Raw genomic sequence first — 13254 nt, 5'->3', positions numbered from 1 at the left:
AGCTTCAGAGGTTATACCTTTCTTATGAATGAAACCGGGCATATTACAGTCACACCTTTAGAAATTTCCTTCTCATGCGCTGGACGCCTTCAAAAAATTTTCTTAAGGGGTTGTGGATCCTTTGTTGAATTGAATGAGCGCACTCAGACACCAAATTAGTTAATGAAAACCAGCAAAAACAAAATTATTAAATGGGATGACAAAAACAACAAAGAAACAAGAAAAAGAAAAAAGAATAACTTAATGAAATGATAGGAAGAACAGATAAACAAAAAAGGAAAAGAGGAAGGAAACAGAAAATTGAATGTGAAAATAATGAAAGAGTAAGATAGGAGAATGAACACGCAGCATAATTTCAGGATAAATGTAGACTGTTTTAAGATCATATAGGGACTGCTTTTCGAAACATTACGTAATGATTTCGGGACCGTTTCAGAACTGTTTTCCAGGCCATTTTGGTGTTGTTTCTGCATTAGAATCCATTTGGGATAGTTTTTGAATGATATCATGATTCTTTACCGCAGCAGTTCAGAACTATTTAAGTATAGTTTTGCAATTATTTATGGATTCTTCCGGTAGTATTTTGGGAAAATTATTTATTTTAACCATTGCGGGGTCTTTGGTGTATCACTGAATTTGTATTTCGATATTATATTCAGGATGACTTTGAAATAATTACCCAGTAAAGATAACTGTGCGGTAAGCTTTAATTTTAATACATTCGTTTTTTAGGGTTTATACTACACTATTTTGGTCCCATGTGAAAGTTTCTAAAGTCCGCCCCCAAATTTCCCGAGGAGCTAGAGTCTCGAAACTTGTGATATAGTTTAGAATTCGATATTAATTTAACATGCGGTAAAAACCTGATTGCTTGGTGATGCGGGGATTTTGATGTTTGAATATTGGAAGTTTGGCATATCAGATTTGGTAACTTTCGTTCGGTTTGGAAGTAACGTTTTAGTAAACTAGATTATTTAAATTTTTAGCGTATCTCAGGAGCCTAAGAGAGTAAAATTCATATGACAAAAGTTCTTCTAGGGGGCGCACGGATCGAGATATTTTCAAGAGGCTTACAACTGAGATCGCTGTGGTGTGGTGATGGCGTGCTCCGCCCACCATACCAAAGATTCTGTGTTCACCAGGGGAAAACAACATACACATTTTAAAAATAAGTTTTTTAAATTAGAAGAATGTTTTGTAAGCGGGTCGCACCTCTGCAGAGATTTCGCAAGCACTCCCAGTATATTTCTGTCATTTCCGTGAAAACTCATTTGCCTTGCAGATGCAGTGCCAATTCGAAGGAAAATTTAAAAAGGAACAGGAAGCAAATTGGTAGAGAAGCTCGTCCTTTAATATCTTCGAAGGCATTTATTAAATTGTTTTTATATTACTAGAGTTGTTGCTACTCCAGCCTTTTTCATCTTAAGGGAATATGTAAGAAGTATTTCCCCCAGCAGGTTAGGGGGCTTAGAATATACCCACGGTAGGTATAACCTCACCTACCCGTGGCAAATCCTGTTTCATTAACAGCCGAGACTCTGGCGCCCCGAACTAGAAGTTTTCATGTGGTCATACTAAATCCTTCCCGAGAAGGTCGGGCTATTACTTTTATTGTGCTTGTTACCGGAACATACCGGATCTGCATCCGGCAAAAGACCATCAAAATCGATAATACTTCCCAAGGCCTTCGGGGATGGTCTTTATCGCTACAACAACTACAACAATATACAAATTTTTCATTATACTAATAAATAAGGAACTGCGTATCGTCAGCGTAGGAATCACTTTCTTTTATTCAAAACTAGCAGACCCGGCAGACTTTGTTCTGCCCTAAATTTGGTCTATCTGCATACATCTTAATAAGCGTTTTCCGTCTAACTCTGCCTCCCCCTCTAATATTTTTCTTAATCCTTTTATTCACTCCTCCCTCCGTCTTTTTCGATTCATCTATCTCTATTTCGTCTCACTCTATCTCCTTCTCAGTCTCGTTCTCCTTCCCTTTTCTCATCTCTCAAGTTCTTCTCATTCTTCTTCATCCCTTATTGTCAGTCCCAGAGGGTGGTATGTATTTTGTTTCAGTCCTATTCCGAGTCCCAGTCACTACTCCGAGCCTCAGGCCCAGTCCTAGTCCCAATCCCAGTCCCAGTCCGTCTCTGGTCTAGTTGTTCCGGAAAAAGGGATCGTAAATACTAATACAGGCAAATTAATAAACCAAATTTCAGGCAAATCGAATAGGACGTACATATGTATATAGGTATGTGGGTATTATTAATTCATGTCTTTATTTCGGCTTCGCATCCTTATTTATCAGTTTTGCCAGGTTGATGCGACTAAATCGAATATGACAATGGAAATTACTTTAAAGTTCTCAGCAACAGCTTTCATTTGATATTCATATTACACACACATTGTAGGGTATCCCTGTCCACGTTTTGGCCTATATCTCAAGACCACAGTTACCCAGCGATATAAAAACTAAAGCACACATCAACAGCTTTCATTTGCTATCCATACTGTACACACCTTATAGGGGTATCCGGATCCACGTTTTGGTCTATATCTCGAGACCATAGTCACCCAGCGATATAAAGATTACTCTGCACTAAAGCACATATCAACAGCTTCAATTTGATACCCATAATGTAAAAACACATCCTAGTGTTACTTTGATTCACGTTTTGGCCTATATCTCGAGACCCTATTCACCCAGAGGTATGAAAATTACCCTATACTAAAGCACTCATCAACAGCTTTCATTTGATATCCATATTACACACACATTCTAGGGGTGCCCGGGACCACGTTTTGGCCTTTATCTCGAGACCCTAGTAACAAATAGGTACGAAAACTACCCTGTACTAAAGCACTCATTAACAGCTTTAATTTGATACCCATAATGTAAAAACACTATTTAGGCGTTCACGTGCCCACGTTTTGGCCTATATCTCGAGACCCCAGTCACCCAGAGGTATGAAAATTACACTCTACTAAAGCACTCATCAACAGCTTTCATTCGATATCCATATCACACACACATTCTAGGGGTTTCGGGGTCCACGTTTTGGCCTATATCTCGAGACCCCAGTCACCCAGAGGTATGAACATTACACTCTACTAAAGCACTCATCAACAGCTTTCATTCGATATCCATATCACACACACATTCTAGGGGTTTCGGGGTCCACGTTTTGGCCTATATCTCGAGACCCTAGTCACCAATAGGTATGAAAACTACCCTGTATTGAAGCACTCATCAACAGCTTTCATTTGATATCCATATTGTATAAACACATTCTGGGGGGGCCCGGTTCCACGTTTTGGCCTATATCTCGAGACGCTAGTCACTTAGTGGTACGAAAAATACCCAGTATCAAAGTACCCATAAACAGCTTCCATTTGGTACCCATATTGTACAAACACATCCCAGGATTACCCAGGTCACGTTTTGATCTCAAGACCCTGTCCAGAACGGGATAAAAAGTATCCTATGTCCGTTCCCTGGCTTTAAGCTACGTCTACACCAATTTTCAGTCAAATCGGTTCATCCGTTCTTGAGTTATGCGTAGTGTAACTAACACGACTTTCTTTTATATACATATATAGATAGCCCATGAATTGCCTGACTACATAAAAATTGAAGAAATTAATTTCACATCTTTACTGAACTTTCATAAGTATCCAGATATTTAAATATGCACATAACGAAAGTCGTAAGATTTCTTGGATTTTTTCCTTTTTAGCTGAAAAAAGGCTACCGAAATGGAAAATAAATCGGATATATGACAACACAATCAACCAATATTGTAAAAAAAACCTAATAAATGCAAACACACATACGAATGTATAAAATTTATATCTATATAACAAGCTTCTTCCCATCTTCTCTGTAAGCGTATGTAAATGTGCTTTTTATGATTATTTTATGAATGAGGATATAAGCCGGTGTATATGACTGTGTGCGCTCTTCCGCTTACATCTTTTATATTTCATGTAAAATGCCATTTGACAGTTGTTTTCCTATTAAAATTTCAATGAATCTCTGAATAAGTAAGTCAGCCATACCGGCGGTCGCCGTTCGTCCAAGTTTTCAGTATTCTTCTTATTCAGCAACTCTCCCCATTTTTATGTAAAATTCGTTATTTCTTCTACTATATAGGTATGGACAACTTTATTAAAATAAAATTTGTATATATTATTATACCGTACATGGTGTGTACACGGTAAACAAGTAAAAATAAAAAACTGCTAGGAAAAATCGCCCTGCAGGGAAAATTGCAAATTGAAAACTGGTTCGCTTTTAGTGCATTCTCAACCACTACTACGTTATTTACCTTCACTCCCTCCTACATGCTTTCCACTGGCGGATTTAACAAAGGGATAAAATAAGGTCTACCGCCAAACCATCAATTGAAATTATGACCACTACAAATGAAGCCAATTGAACGTATGAAATCGTCAGAACGTCAAAATTAAAATGGTCACAATAGCTGTGATATATATCTTCCGAAATGGTTACGCAGCCAACTATTTTCTTCTCAAGTGGCCGAAAAGTTAATTATTCAATTTCGCACCTGAACGTTTTAAAATATTTTTGCTACATTCTGGTTTAAAATAATAAAAAAAAAATTTTTTATTAAAAATTTTAGGCAATGTTGCTCTTTTTCATATACTTCGTTTCCCTTCTAGTGAAAAAATTGGATAAAAAACTGGCTCAATGGATTCCTGTCTGAGGCAGGAAGTATTTATTCAACTAAAATTTTAGAGAAAATTCGGAATAACAAATCACGCGATGGCCATAAAATCAAATTATGTTATGAAGTAAATTAACCGGTTTGTCGCGGAGCAACGCTTTCAATATTTAGAACAATTGGTAGATGACGCTATCTCATACTTAATACGTTATTCACAATTACTTATAATACTATTTCATTTTAATTTGATGAATTCTCATTTACAATTGATTATTTCAATATCGTATTTAAAGTTGACTCGTTTTTCCGTTTTGATACGATGCTTTCCCAATTTCAGTTGACTATTCTCATTTACAATTGACTACTCAAATGTAATCTACGCTTTAAAATTTTTATTTCACGCTCTCGCATTTACATTTGACTACTCTTATATAGAATTGACGCTTTCGCATTAACAAGTAACAGTTCTCATTCTCCAAATACATTTTAGCATTTACAATTAACTATTCTCATTTGGTGCACCTGCGAAAACTTGGCGCAGAACTGTGGATAAAGAACTCGAAGACGCGGGATACACGTGGAATGATATCATAAGAACCGCACCTAATAGAATAAGATTTAAGTCGGTGGTCGAGGCCCTATGCTTCAATAGGAGTTGAGGAAGATGATGATGATGATGATGATGTATTTTCATTTCCTCTCTATTCAAAGTAAATCTTGAACACAGTATGAACCCTTTCATTAAAATTGTCCACTGCCACAAACAATTTTTTCGAAGGTTTTTCCTCTCGGTGTAGCCACTTGTGTGCATGTCGGTCTCTTGAAAAAATTTCTTTTTGTTTTTCCTCGTTATTTCTTTTCTTATTTGCCTCCGTTCTGTAATAGTTTGTACTACTCAGAACATGCCGTATCAGCAGCAGTAAATTGCTTTATTATCCTGCCATTAAAGAAACAGGCTTTTTCTTCTTTTACCTTCAATGTTTCGAAAAATCAATTACGCCTGTTTAAGGGGCGAGCCGTTGACTGACCTTTTTTGACTAAAAAAGAACATTTTTATCGAGTAAGGGTAATGTGTGGAGGTGATATGCTGTATGGGGGAATACAAAATGTAGGCGTAGAATAACTGTAGGCGGAATGTGTGGGAGTGATGAGAGGATAGGAAAGGCAAGAAGAGAAACCAAAACCGAAACCGTGAGGCGGGTTATTGATATGGCATGGAATCGATAACCACTTTTTCTGACAAGTTATCAGTTTTTCATTAATTTATTACCGCACTATAAAGTATGGACGAGTTATCGATTTGTTATAAGTTTGTTATTGTTAACAAACGTTATCGATGGGTTTGTCCTCGAAATTTTTTCGATTTATAATCAAAAAAAGATCGAATTTTTATCGATAAGTTATGTTTTCGATCGACAATTTATCGATTTGCTATCGAAAATTTATTGATTTGCTACCGAAAAGCTATCGATTTAAAATAAAAAACTAAGAATTTTTATCAGAAAAAATCGATTTCTTATGAAAAAAAAGTAAATTTGTTATCGAAAGGTTATCGATTTGCTTCCGCAACCTTAACAATAGATAATCGGTATATTATAGATATCACCAACATCACCGACCTATCACATCGTCAAACAAAAGCTATCAATGTCGCACCCTTTATATATGCAAATTTCCCAATGTATGCACATAATGTGCTGCGTATTAAGCTAAATAATAAAAACTCTTGAAATAAAATCATTTTAAATGTGAACAGAAACATGAAACATTAAAGCCGTAATTAGCTTTCATTGAGTGATAGAGTGCACATTAGTGAAAAAGCTGTTGTTTTTTGGTATGAATTTTAAAACACATTAAAAAAGCTGCAAGGCCATCACTGTTAGTGTTATAGAATAAATTCTGTCACAACTTAACTGCCTTTTGAATTATCAGCTCAATATCTAAATAAAAAAAGTAAAGGCGGGACAGTCATATACTGTGCGGAAGACAACATACCATTCATAAATGTAACTAAAAGATTTTCAGATCGAATTTCGAAAGTTTATAATATGTGATCAAATGATTGTTTGTGAGAACTGACGAAATCCCTCTCATCTGAGCAATCAGAATATATGGAATATACACTATATAACCCGAACTTGATATTTTTTCATATAACCTTGTATTGCATATACGTTTGCTTCAGGGGAAATTTCTGCCTTGCAGTAAAATGAAGAAGAAATGACGAAAGTTCTCTCGGTACGATATCTCCACAATTTATGGACTATTTTGGGTTTAAAAAAACCGTCAAGCCAATGACGCAAAAAGGGGCCCCGTAATGGCCATGAAATATTCATTTAAAACATCACTGAATGGCTCGAAATTTACTTCGGAAAAACCCCGATATGGCCGCAGGTAATTTTATACGACATCATGACATTTTTAATACACGTCAAAAATTATCGGGAGGAGTGTCTTAAAACGCGTTGTTGTCCCAGAATCGCGAATCCGAAAATGGAACAGAAATATCTCCTCACAGACAAAGAATGTTTTATTTCCGGTTTTGGACACGCGAATCTGAGTACAAAACGCGTCTACTGACATTCTTCCCGATATTTTTGGCCCGACATGGCCGCGAAAGAACTCCGAAAAAGCCGAAGTGATCCTAAAGGACCCCGAATTGAACCATAAATAATCCTCAAAACTACCCTGGAAGGACCACGAAAAAATCCCTAAAAGCATTAAATAAATACAGAAAACTACTCAAAATTGATGCTGGATTTACCCGGGTGTGGAAGGATGTCGAAGTAGTCATCAAAATCATCCCAAAACGATTTCGGAAGAGTCCCCAATCACATAAACTTATTCCAAAATAAACCTTAAAACTATACGACCTCGGAATGCTCCGAAATAACACTGAATTATCATGGAAGTTAAGACCAAGGAAGCACAGCGCCAAAGCGAATTCAGAGCAAGGTTTTGCTTGCCATGAGCTGACTGCTTCTTCCTTTGATTTTTATACTCAGTTGAGCAGAGCTCACAGAGTATATTAACTTTGATTGCATAACGGTTGCTTGTACAGGTATAAAGGAATCCAGATAGGTATAGACTTCCATATATCAAAATCATCAGTATCGAAAAAAATTAGATTGAGCCATGTCCGTCCGTCCGTCTGTCCGTTAACACGATAACTTGAGTACATTTTGAGGTATGTTGATGAAATTTGGTATGTAGGTTACTCGGCACTCATCTCAGATCGCTGTTTAAAATGAAAGATATCGGTCTATATCGAAAATTTCGAAAAACCGAAAAAGTGCGATAATTCATTACCAAAGACGGATAAAGCGATTAAAATTGGTAGGTGAGTTGAACTTATGACGCAAAATAGAAAACTAGTAAAATATTGGACAATGGGCGTGTCACCGCCCACTTTTAAACGATGGTAATTGAAAAGTTTTGCACGCTGTAATTTGGCAGTCGTTGAAGATATCATAATGAAATTTGGCAGGAACGTTACTACTATTACTGTATGTATGCTTAATAAAAATTAGCAAAATCGGAGAACGACCACGCCCACTTAAAAAAAAAAAATTTTTAAAGTCAAATCTTAACAAAAACTTTAATATCTTTACAGTATATAAGTAAATTATGTCAAAATTCGACTCCGGTAATGCAATGGTACAACAAAATACTAAAATAAAAGAAAATTTCCAAATGGTCGTGGCTCCGCCCTTTTTATTTAATTTGTCTAGGATACTTTTAATGCCATAAGTCGAACCAAAATTTGTCAATCTTTGTGAAATTTGGTAGGGGCTTAGATTCTAGGAAGATAACTGTTTTCTGCGAAAAAGGGTGAAATCGGTTGAAGTCACACCCAGTTTTTATACACAGTCGACCGTCTGTCCTTCCGCATGGCCCTTAACACGATAACTTGAGCAAAAATCGATATATCTTTACTAAACTCAGCTCACGTATTTATCTGAACTCACTTTGTATTGGTGTAAAAAATGGCCGAAATCCGACTATGACCACGCCAACTTTTTCGATATCGAAAGTTACCAAAAAAGAAAAAAATGCCATAATTCTATACCACATACGAAAAAAGGGATGAAATATGGTATTTGGATTGGTTTATTGACGCAAAATATAACTCTAGAAAAAAAATTGGTAAAATGGGTGTGGCACCTACCATATTAAGTAGAAGAAAATGAAAAAGTTCTGCAGGGCGAAATCAAAAGCCCTTGGAATCTTGGCAGGAATACTGTTCGTGGTATTATATATATTGTTGGAGGTCCTCTAATTTAAAATAAAAACAGCCGCTCTTCTGAACAATAAAAAATGTTTTATTTCGACTTACTTCAACGTCGGTTAGATACACACAGATAGAAAAGAATTATTCGTAAGTTAAAATGGCGAATACAAAGAAAGAATTCGCAAAGCAAAAATGCGATTACAAGTTGCAAATGAAAAACAGAGTTGCCACATGAAATAGAATTTCAACACTCCTCCTCAAATCTGGTATTCATTTGCAGTCACAAATTAATAATTTAACTCAAAAAAACTTTGAAGTTATTTTACATGTACTAGATTAAACCTAACAATTTTACAAACTTGTTATGACTTAACTTGCTTAGATTTTTCGTAAATACATCTGCAATATTATCTGAGCTTGAACAATATTGTAATTCAATTAAATTTTTCTGATACATATCTCTTATATGATGATATTTAATTTCTATGTGCTTACATCTTGTATGGTATACAGCATTTTTGATAAGATGTAATGAGCTTAAATTATCACCATTTACAACAATTTTGTCAGGCCTATGTACATTTATTTCGTCCAAAAATTGTTTTATGAACATAACCTCTTTTGCGGCAGTTGACAACGATATGTATTCCGCTTCGGTGCTGCTCAAGGCCACTGTTGATTGCTTCTTCGACTCCCAAGACACCGCACCACCGGCTAAAAGAAATACATAGCCAGTGAACGATTTGCGCTCGAGTGACTCTCCACCCCAATCAGCATCAGCATAGCATTGTATCGGCGTTCCCTTCTTACTGTACGTGAGCGATAAATCAATCGTAGAACATAAATATCTTAACACCCTTTTTGCCGCTGCCAAGTGTTCGCTATGTGGCTCATTATTATGCTGCGCAAGCTTGCACACTGTATGTATAATATCTGGCCTTGTGCACAACGCCAGATACAACAACGAGCCTATCAGCGACTGGTACTCTTGTTTGCCAACGCGCTTGCAACTAGAATCAGCGCATAATATTTGTTGCTTAGGATCGAGTGGTGTTGCTATAGGACGACAGTCTAACATGTCATGTTGTTGCAGCAATTCTTTGATTTGCCCTTTTTGTCGTATAGCTATTGCGCCCCTTTCACCTTCTCTTTCGACTTCCATACTAAGAAATAATTGAACAGGACCCTTATCTACCACTTGCAGTCTTTTCGAAATTTCGTGTTTAATAGAGCTCATCTCTTTCTTGTTTGAGCTGGCTATTAGCAAATCATCTACATACACTGCTAACAAATTGATGTGCCCGTCGTGATGCTTCGTATATACGCAAGGCTCTGTTACACATTGTTTAAAACCAATATTAATTAAAATGTCATGCAACCTCATATTCCATTGACGTCCTGCCTGTTTCAAACCATATAAAGCTTTCTTTAACTTTAAGACTTTATTGGGATACTCGCTGTTTGTAAATGTTTCAGGCTGCATCATATATATTTCGTCATCTATGATACCATTTAAAAACGCAGATGAAACGTCAACATGGTGTAGGTATAGCTGGTACTCTGCAGCTAACGCGAAAATTGTACGGATCGTAGAATACCGCACCACAGGTGAAAACGTATCGGTATAGTTCACCCCATATACTTGGCTGCACCCTTTGGCTACTAGCCTTGCCTTAAATCGATCAATTTCACCGTTCTTGTTTTTCTTGATCGAAAATACCCATTTGCACTTTATGGCTTTCTGATTGTTTGGTAAATCTACTAGCTCCCATGTATCGTTGTCTAAAAGAGCTTGATATTCAGCACACATTGCTTTACGCCACTCACTTGCATGGTCACTAGACATGGCTTCACCCACTGTATTCGGAATATCAACATCATAGAGAAAATTTGCATAATGGTATTCTTTCTTTGGCCTTCCTGGTTTCCCTGACCGCACCAACTTAGGCCGACCAGGTCCTACTTGTTTAGTAGCAGGCTCTTCATCACTTTCTTCTTTTGCAGATTTATAATCACTCTCTGGGTCATCTTCAGCACTAACACGTTCATTATCTAGCTTGTCTTCAGTGCTAACACATTCACTCTCTGGCTTGTCTTCAGTGCTAACCCACTCACTCTTTAGCTTGTCTTCAGTGCTTACACATTCACCTTCTGGCTTATCTTGATTTGACTTTAAAATATATAAATCAACATTTAGATTTTCTTTCGGAATAGTTGGTTCTATAAATGATACATCACGTCTTAAAATAATTCCTCTTGTGGCAGAATCATACAAGCGATAGCCCTTGGTAGCACTACCGTAACCAACCATTACATACGCTTTTCCCTTAGCATTGAATTTACTTTTAGGTTTTTTATCTAAGGCGTAAGCCACTGATCCAAATGTTCTTAGATGTGACACAACTGGTTTTCTTTTATACCATGCCTCATAAGGCGTCATTTCATCGACTGCTTTTGTTGGTGACCTATTTCGCAAGTAGGCTGCAGTATTTACAGCTTCTGCCCATAATGTATCACTCAAATTCGCACCAATTAGCATGCTCCGTGCCATCTCTACCAATGTCCGGTTATAGCGTTCAGCTACACCATTCTGCTGCGGGGTGTAGGGTACCGTGAACTGATGCAAAATGCCACAATCTTTTACATACTGCTGAAACAAATTATTTGTGTATTCAGTGCCATTGTCACTTCTAATGGCTTTAATTAGACACCCAGTTTGACGTTCAGCGAAAACCTTGAATTCTTTAAATTTACTGAAAACTTCGCTTTTGTGCTTCATTAAATAAACAAAACCATATCTTGATTTGTCATCTACAAATGTCAATACGTATTTCGAACCACCAGCCGATGTTTTTACTGGCCCAAATACATCTGTATGTACTAGTTCAAGTAATTCGCTTGCTCGATTTGAACTTGATGTAAATGGTTTTGTTACACATTTACTCTGCATACATACAACACACGGAATAGATTTTGGCACATTTACTTGAAGCCCGTTCACTAAATTTTTGCTTACAAGCATACGCATGCTGTCATAGTTCAAATGACCATACCGTGCATGCCACTTCATTGCTTCATTCTGCTGGCCTGTAAAGAATAACATTTTCTTATTTTCTGTGAACAAAAATATACCACCAACTTTGTTTCCACGCAATATTACGCTGCCGTTGTTTTCATATACCGTGACAAAATCTTTTGCAAATTTAACGCAAAGGTTATTTTTCACTGCTTTCGATACTGAAATAAAATTGCATTGCAATACAGGAACATAAAGTACATCAATCAGCTGGATTTCTTTCCCTTCTGCTTTTAGTCGAACTGTTCCCTTTCCCATTGCTTCTATACATTTGTTACCAGCTAACAAAATGTTTTCATTGTATTCATTCAACTCATCGAACATGTTTCTGTCACAACACATATGCGACGTGGCTCCGCTATCGATACACCATACATTCGACTGCAAGTTGTTTGACTCAAACGCTGAGAACAGAGTAAATGCTTTTGGTTTCTCGTTTGTTTTATCTGTCTGTTCCTGGTTTTTGTTGCTTTTGTTGCATTGTGCAGCAAAATGACCCGTGCGTCCACAACTAAAACATTTTAAGTTCGATCGATTTCTAGAACATTTACTTCGCTGCGACGACTTGCTGCCACTGCTTTTACCCTTTTCATGTGCCATGAAAACTTGCACGCTACTTTCTGCAATAGGCGACACACTCATTTTTCGGCGTTGCTCTTCCTCAAGCAATTTAATTTTTAACAAACTCAGCTTTGGAAGCTCATCGCGTGACTCTAACGCGACAACTAAATTTTCGAAAGACTTCGGAAGACTAGCTAGGAGCATTATTACAAATAACTCCTCCTGCAGATCTATACCAATTTCTGCTAGCTTCTCAACTATACTCGAAAAATTGCTTAGATATTGTTGTACCTTATCACTTTCTGCCATGCGCATATCCAGTAGCTGCTTAAATAAAGACACCTTTCGCGCAGGGCCTTTTGGTCGATGTATATCCTGCAACACACTCCATGCTTCTTTTGCTGTTTTGCATTTTTTCACGTAGGCAATTTGTATTGGCGTTAGGCTTAACACAATTGTTGCCATGGCCTTCTCATCACTAGATTTCCATGCTTTTTGTTCAGCGTCTTCGGCTTCTGTAGCTGGCTGCATAAGTGCACCTGACACCACATCCCAGAGCTCCTTGTATACAAGTATACTTTTTACTTGAACGCACCATGCGTCATAGTTGGACTCATCCAACTTCTCAACATTAAAAAACGAGGAATTGTTCATTTTTCTTAGCACTTTATGTAGGGGCTGGGCCCATAACCTGT

At 37.1% G+C, this 13254-nt stretch overlaps 1 protein-coding gene across 1 annotated transcript in view; it reads right to left on the bottom strand.

Moving 5' to 3' along the window:
* The window catches only part of CadN (Cadherin-N), an 855435-nt gene that overhangs the window by 616265 nt on the left and 225916 nt on the right, over positions 1 to 13254 (bottom strand). The gene's annotated exons all lie outside the window — the stretch shown is intronic.

Source organism: Eurosta solidaginis, chromosome 2, assembly GCF_040869045.1.
Source record: "Eurosta solidaginis isolate ZX-2024a chromosome 2, ASM4086904v1, whole genome shotgun sequence".
Classification (NCBI taxonomy): domain Eukaryota; kingdom Metazoa; phylum Arthropoda; class Insecta; order Diptera; family Tephritidae; genus Eurosta; species Eurosta solidaginis.
Note: the sequence above shows the minus strand (reverse complement) of the source record. Positions and strands in the feature narration are given on the sequence as shown.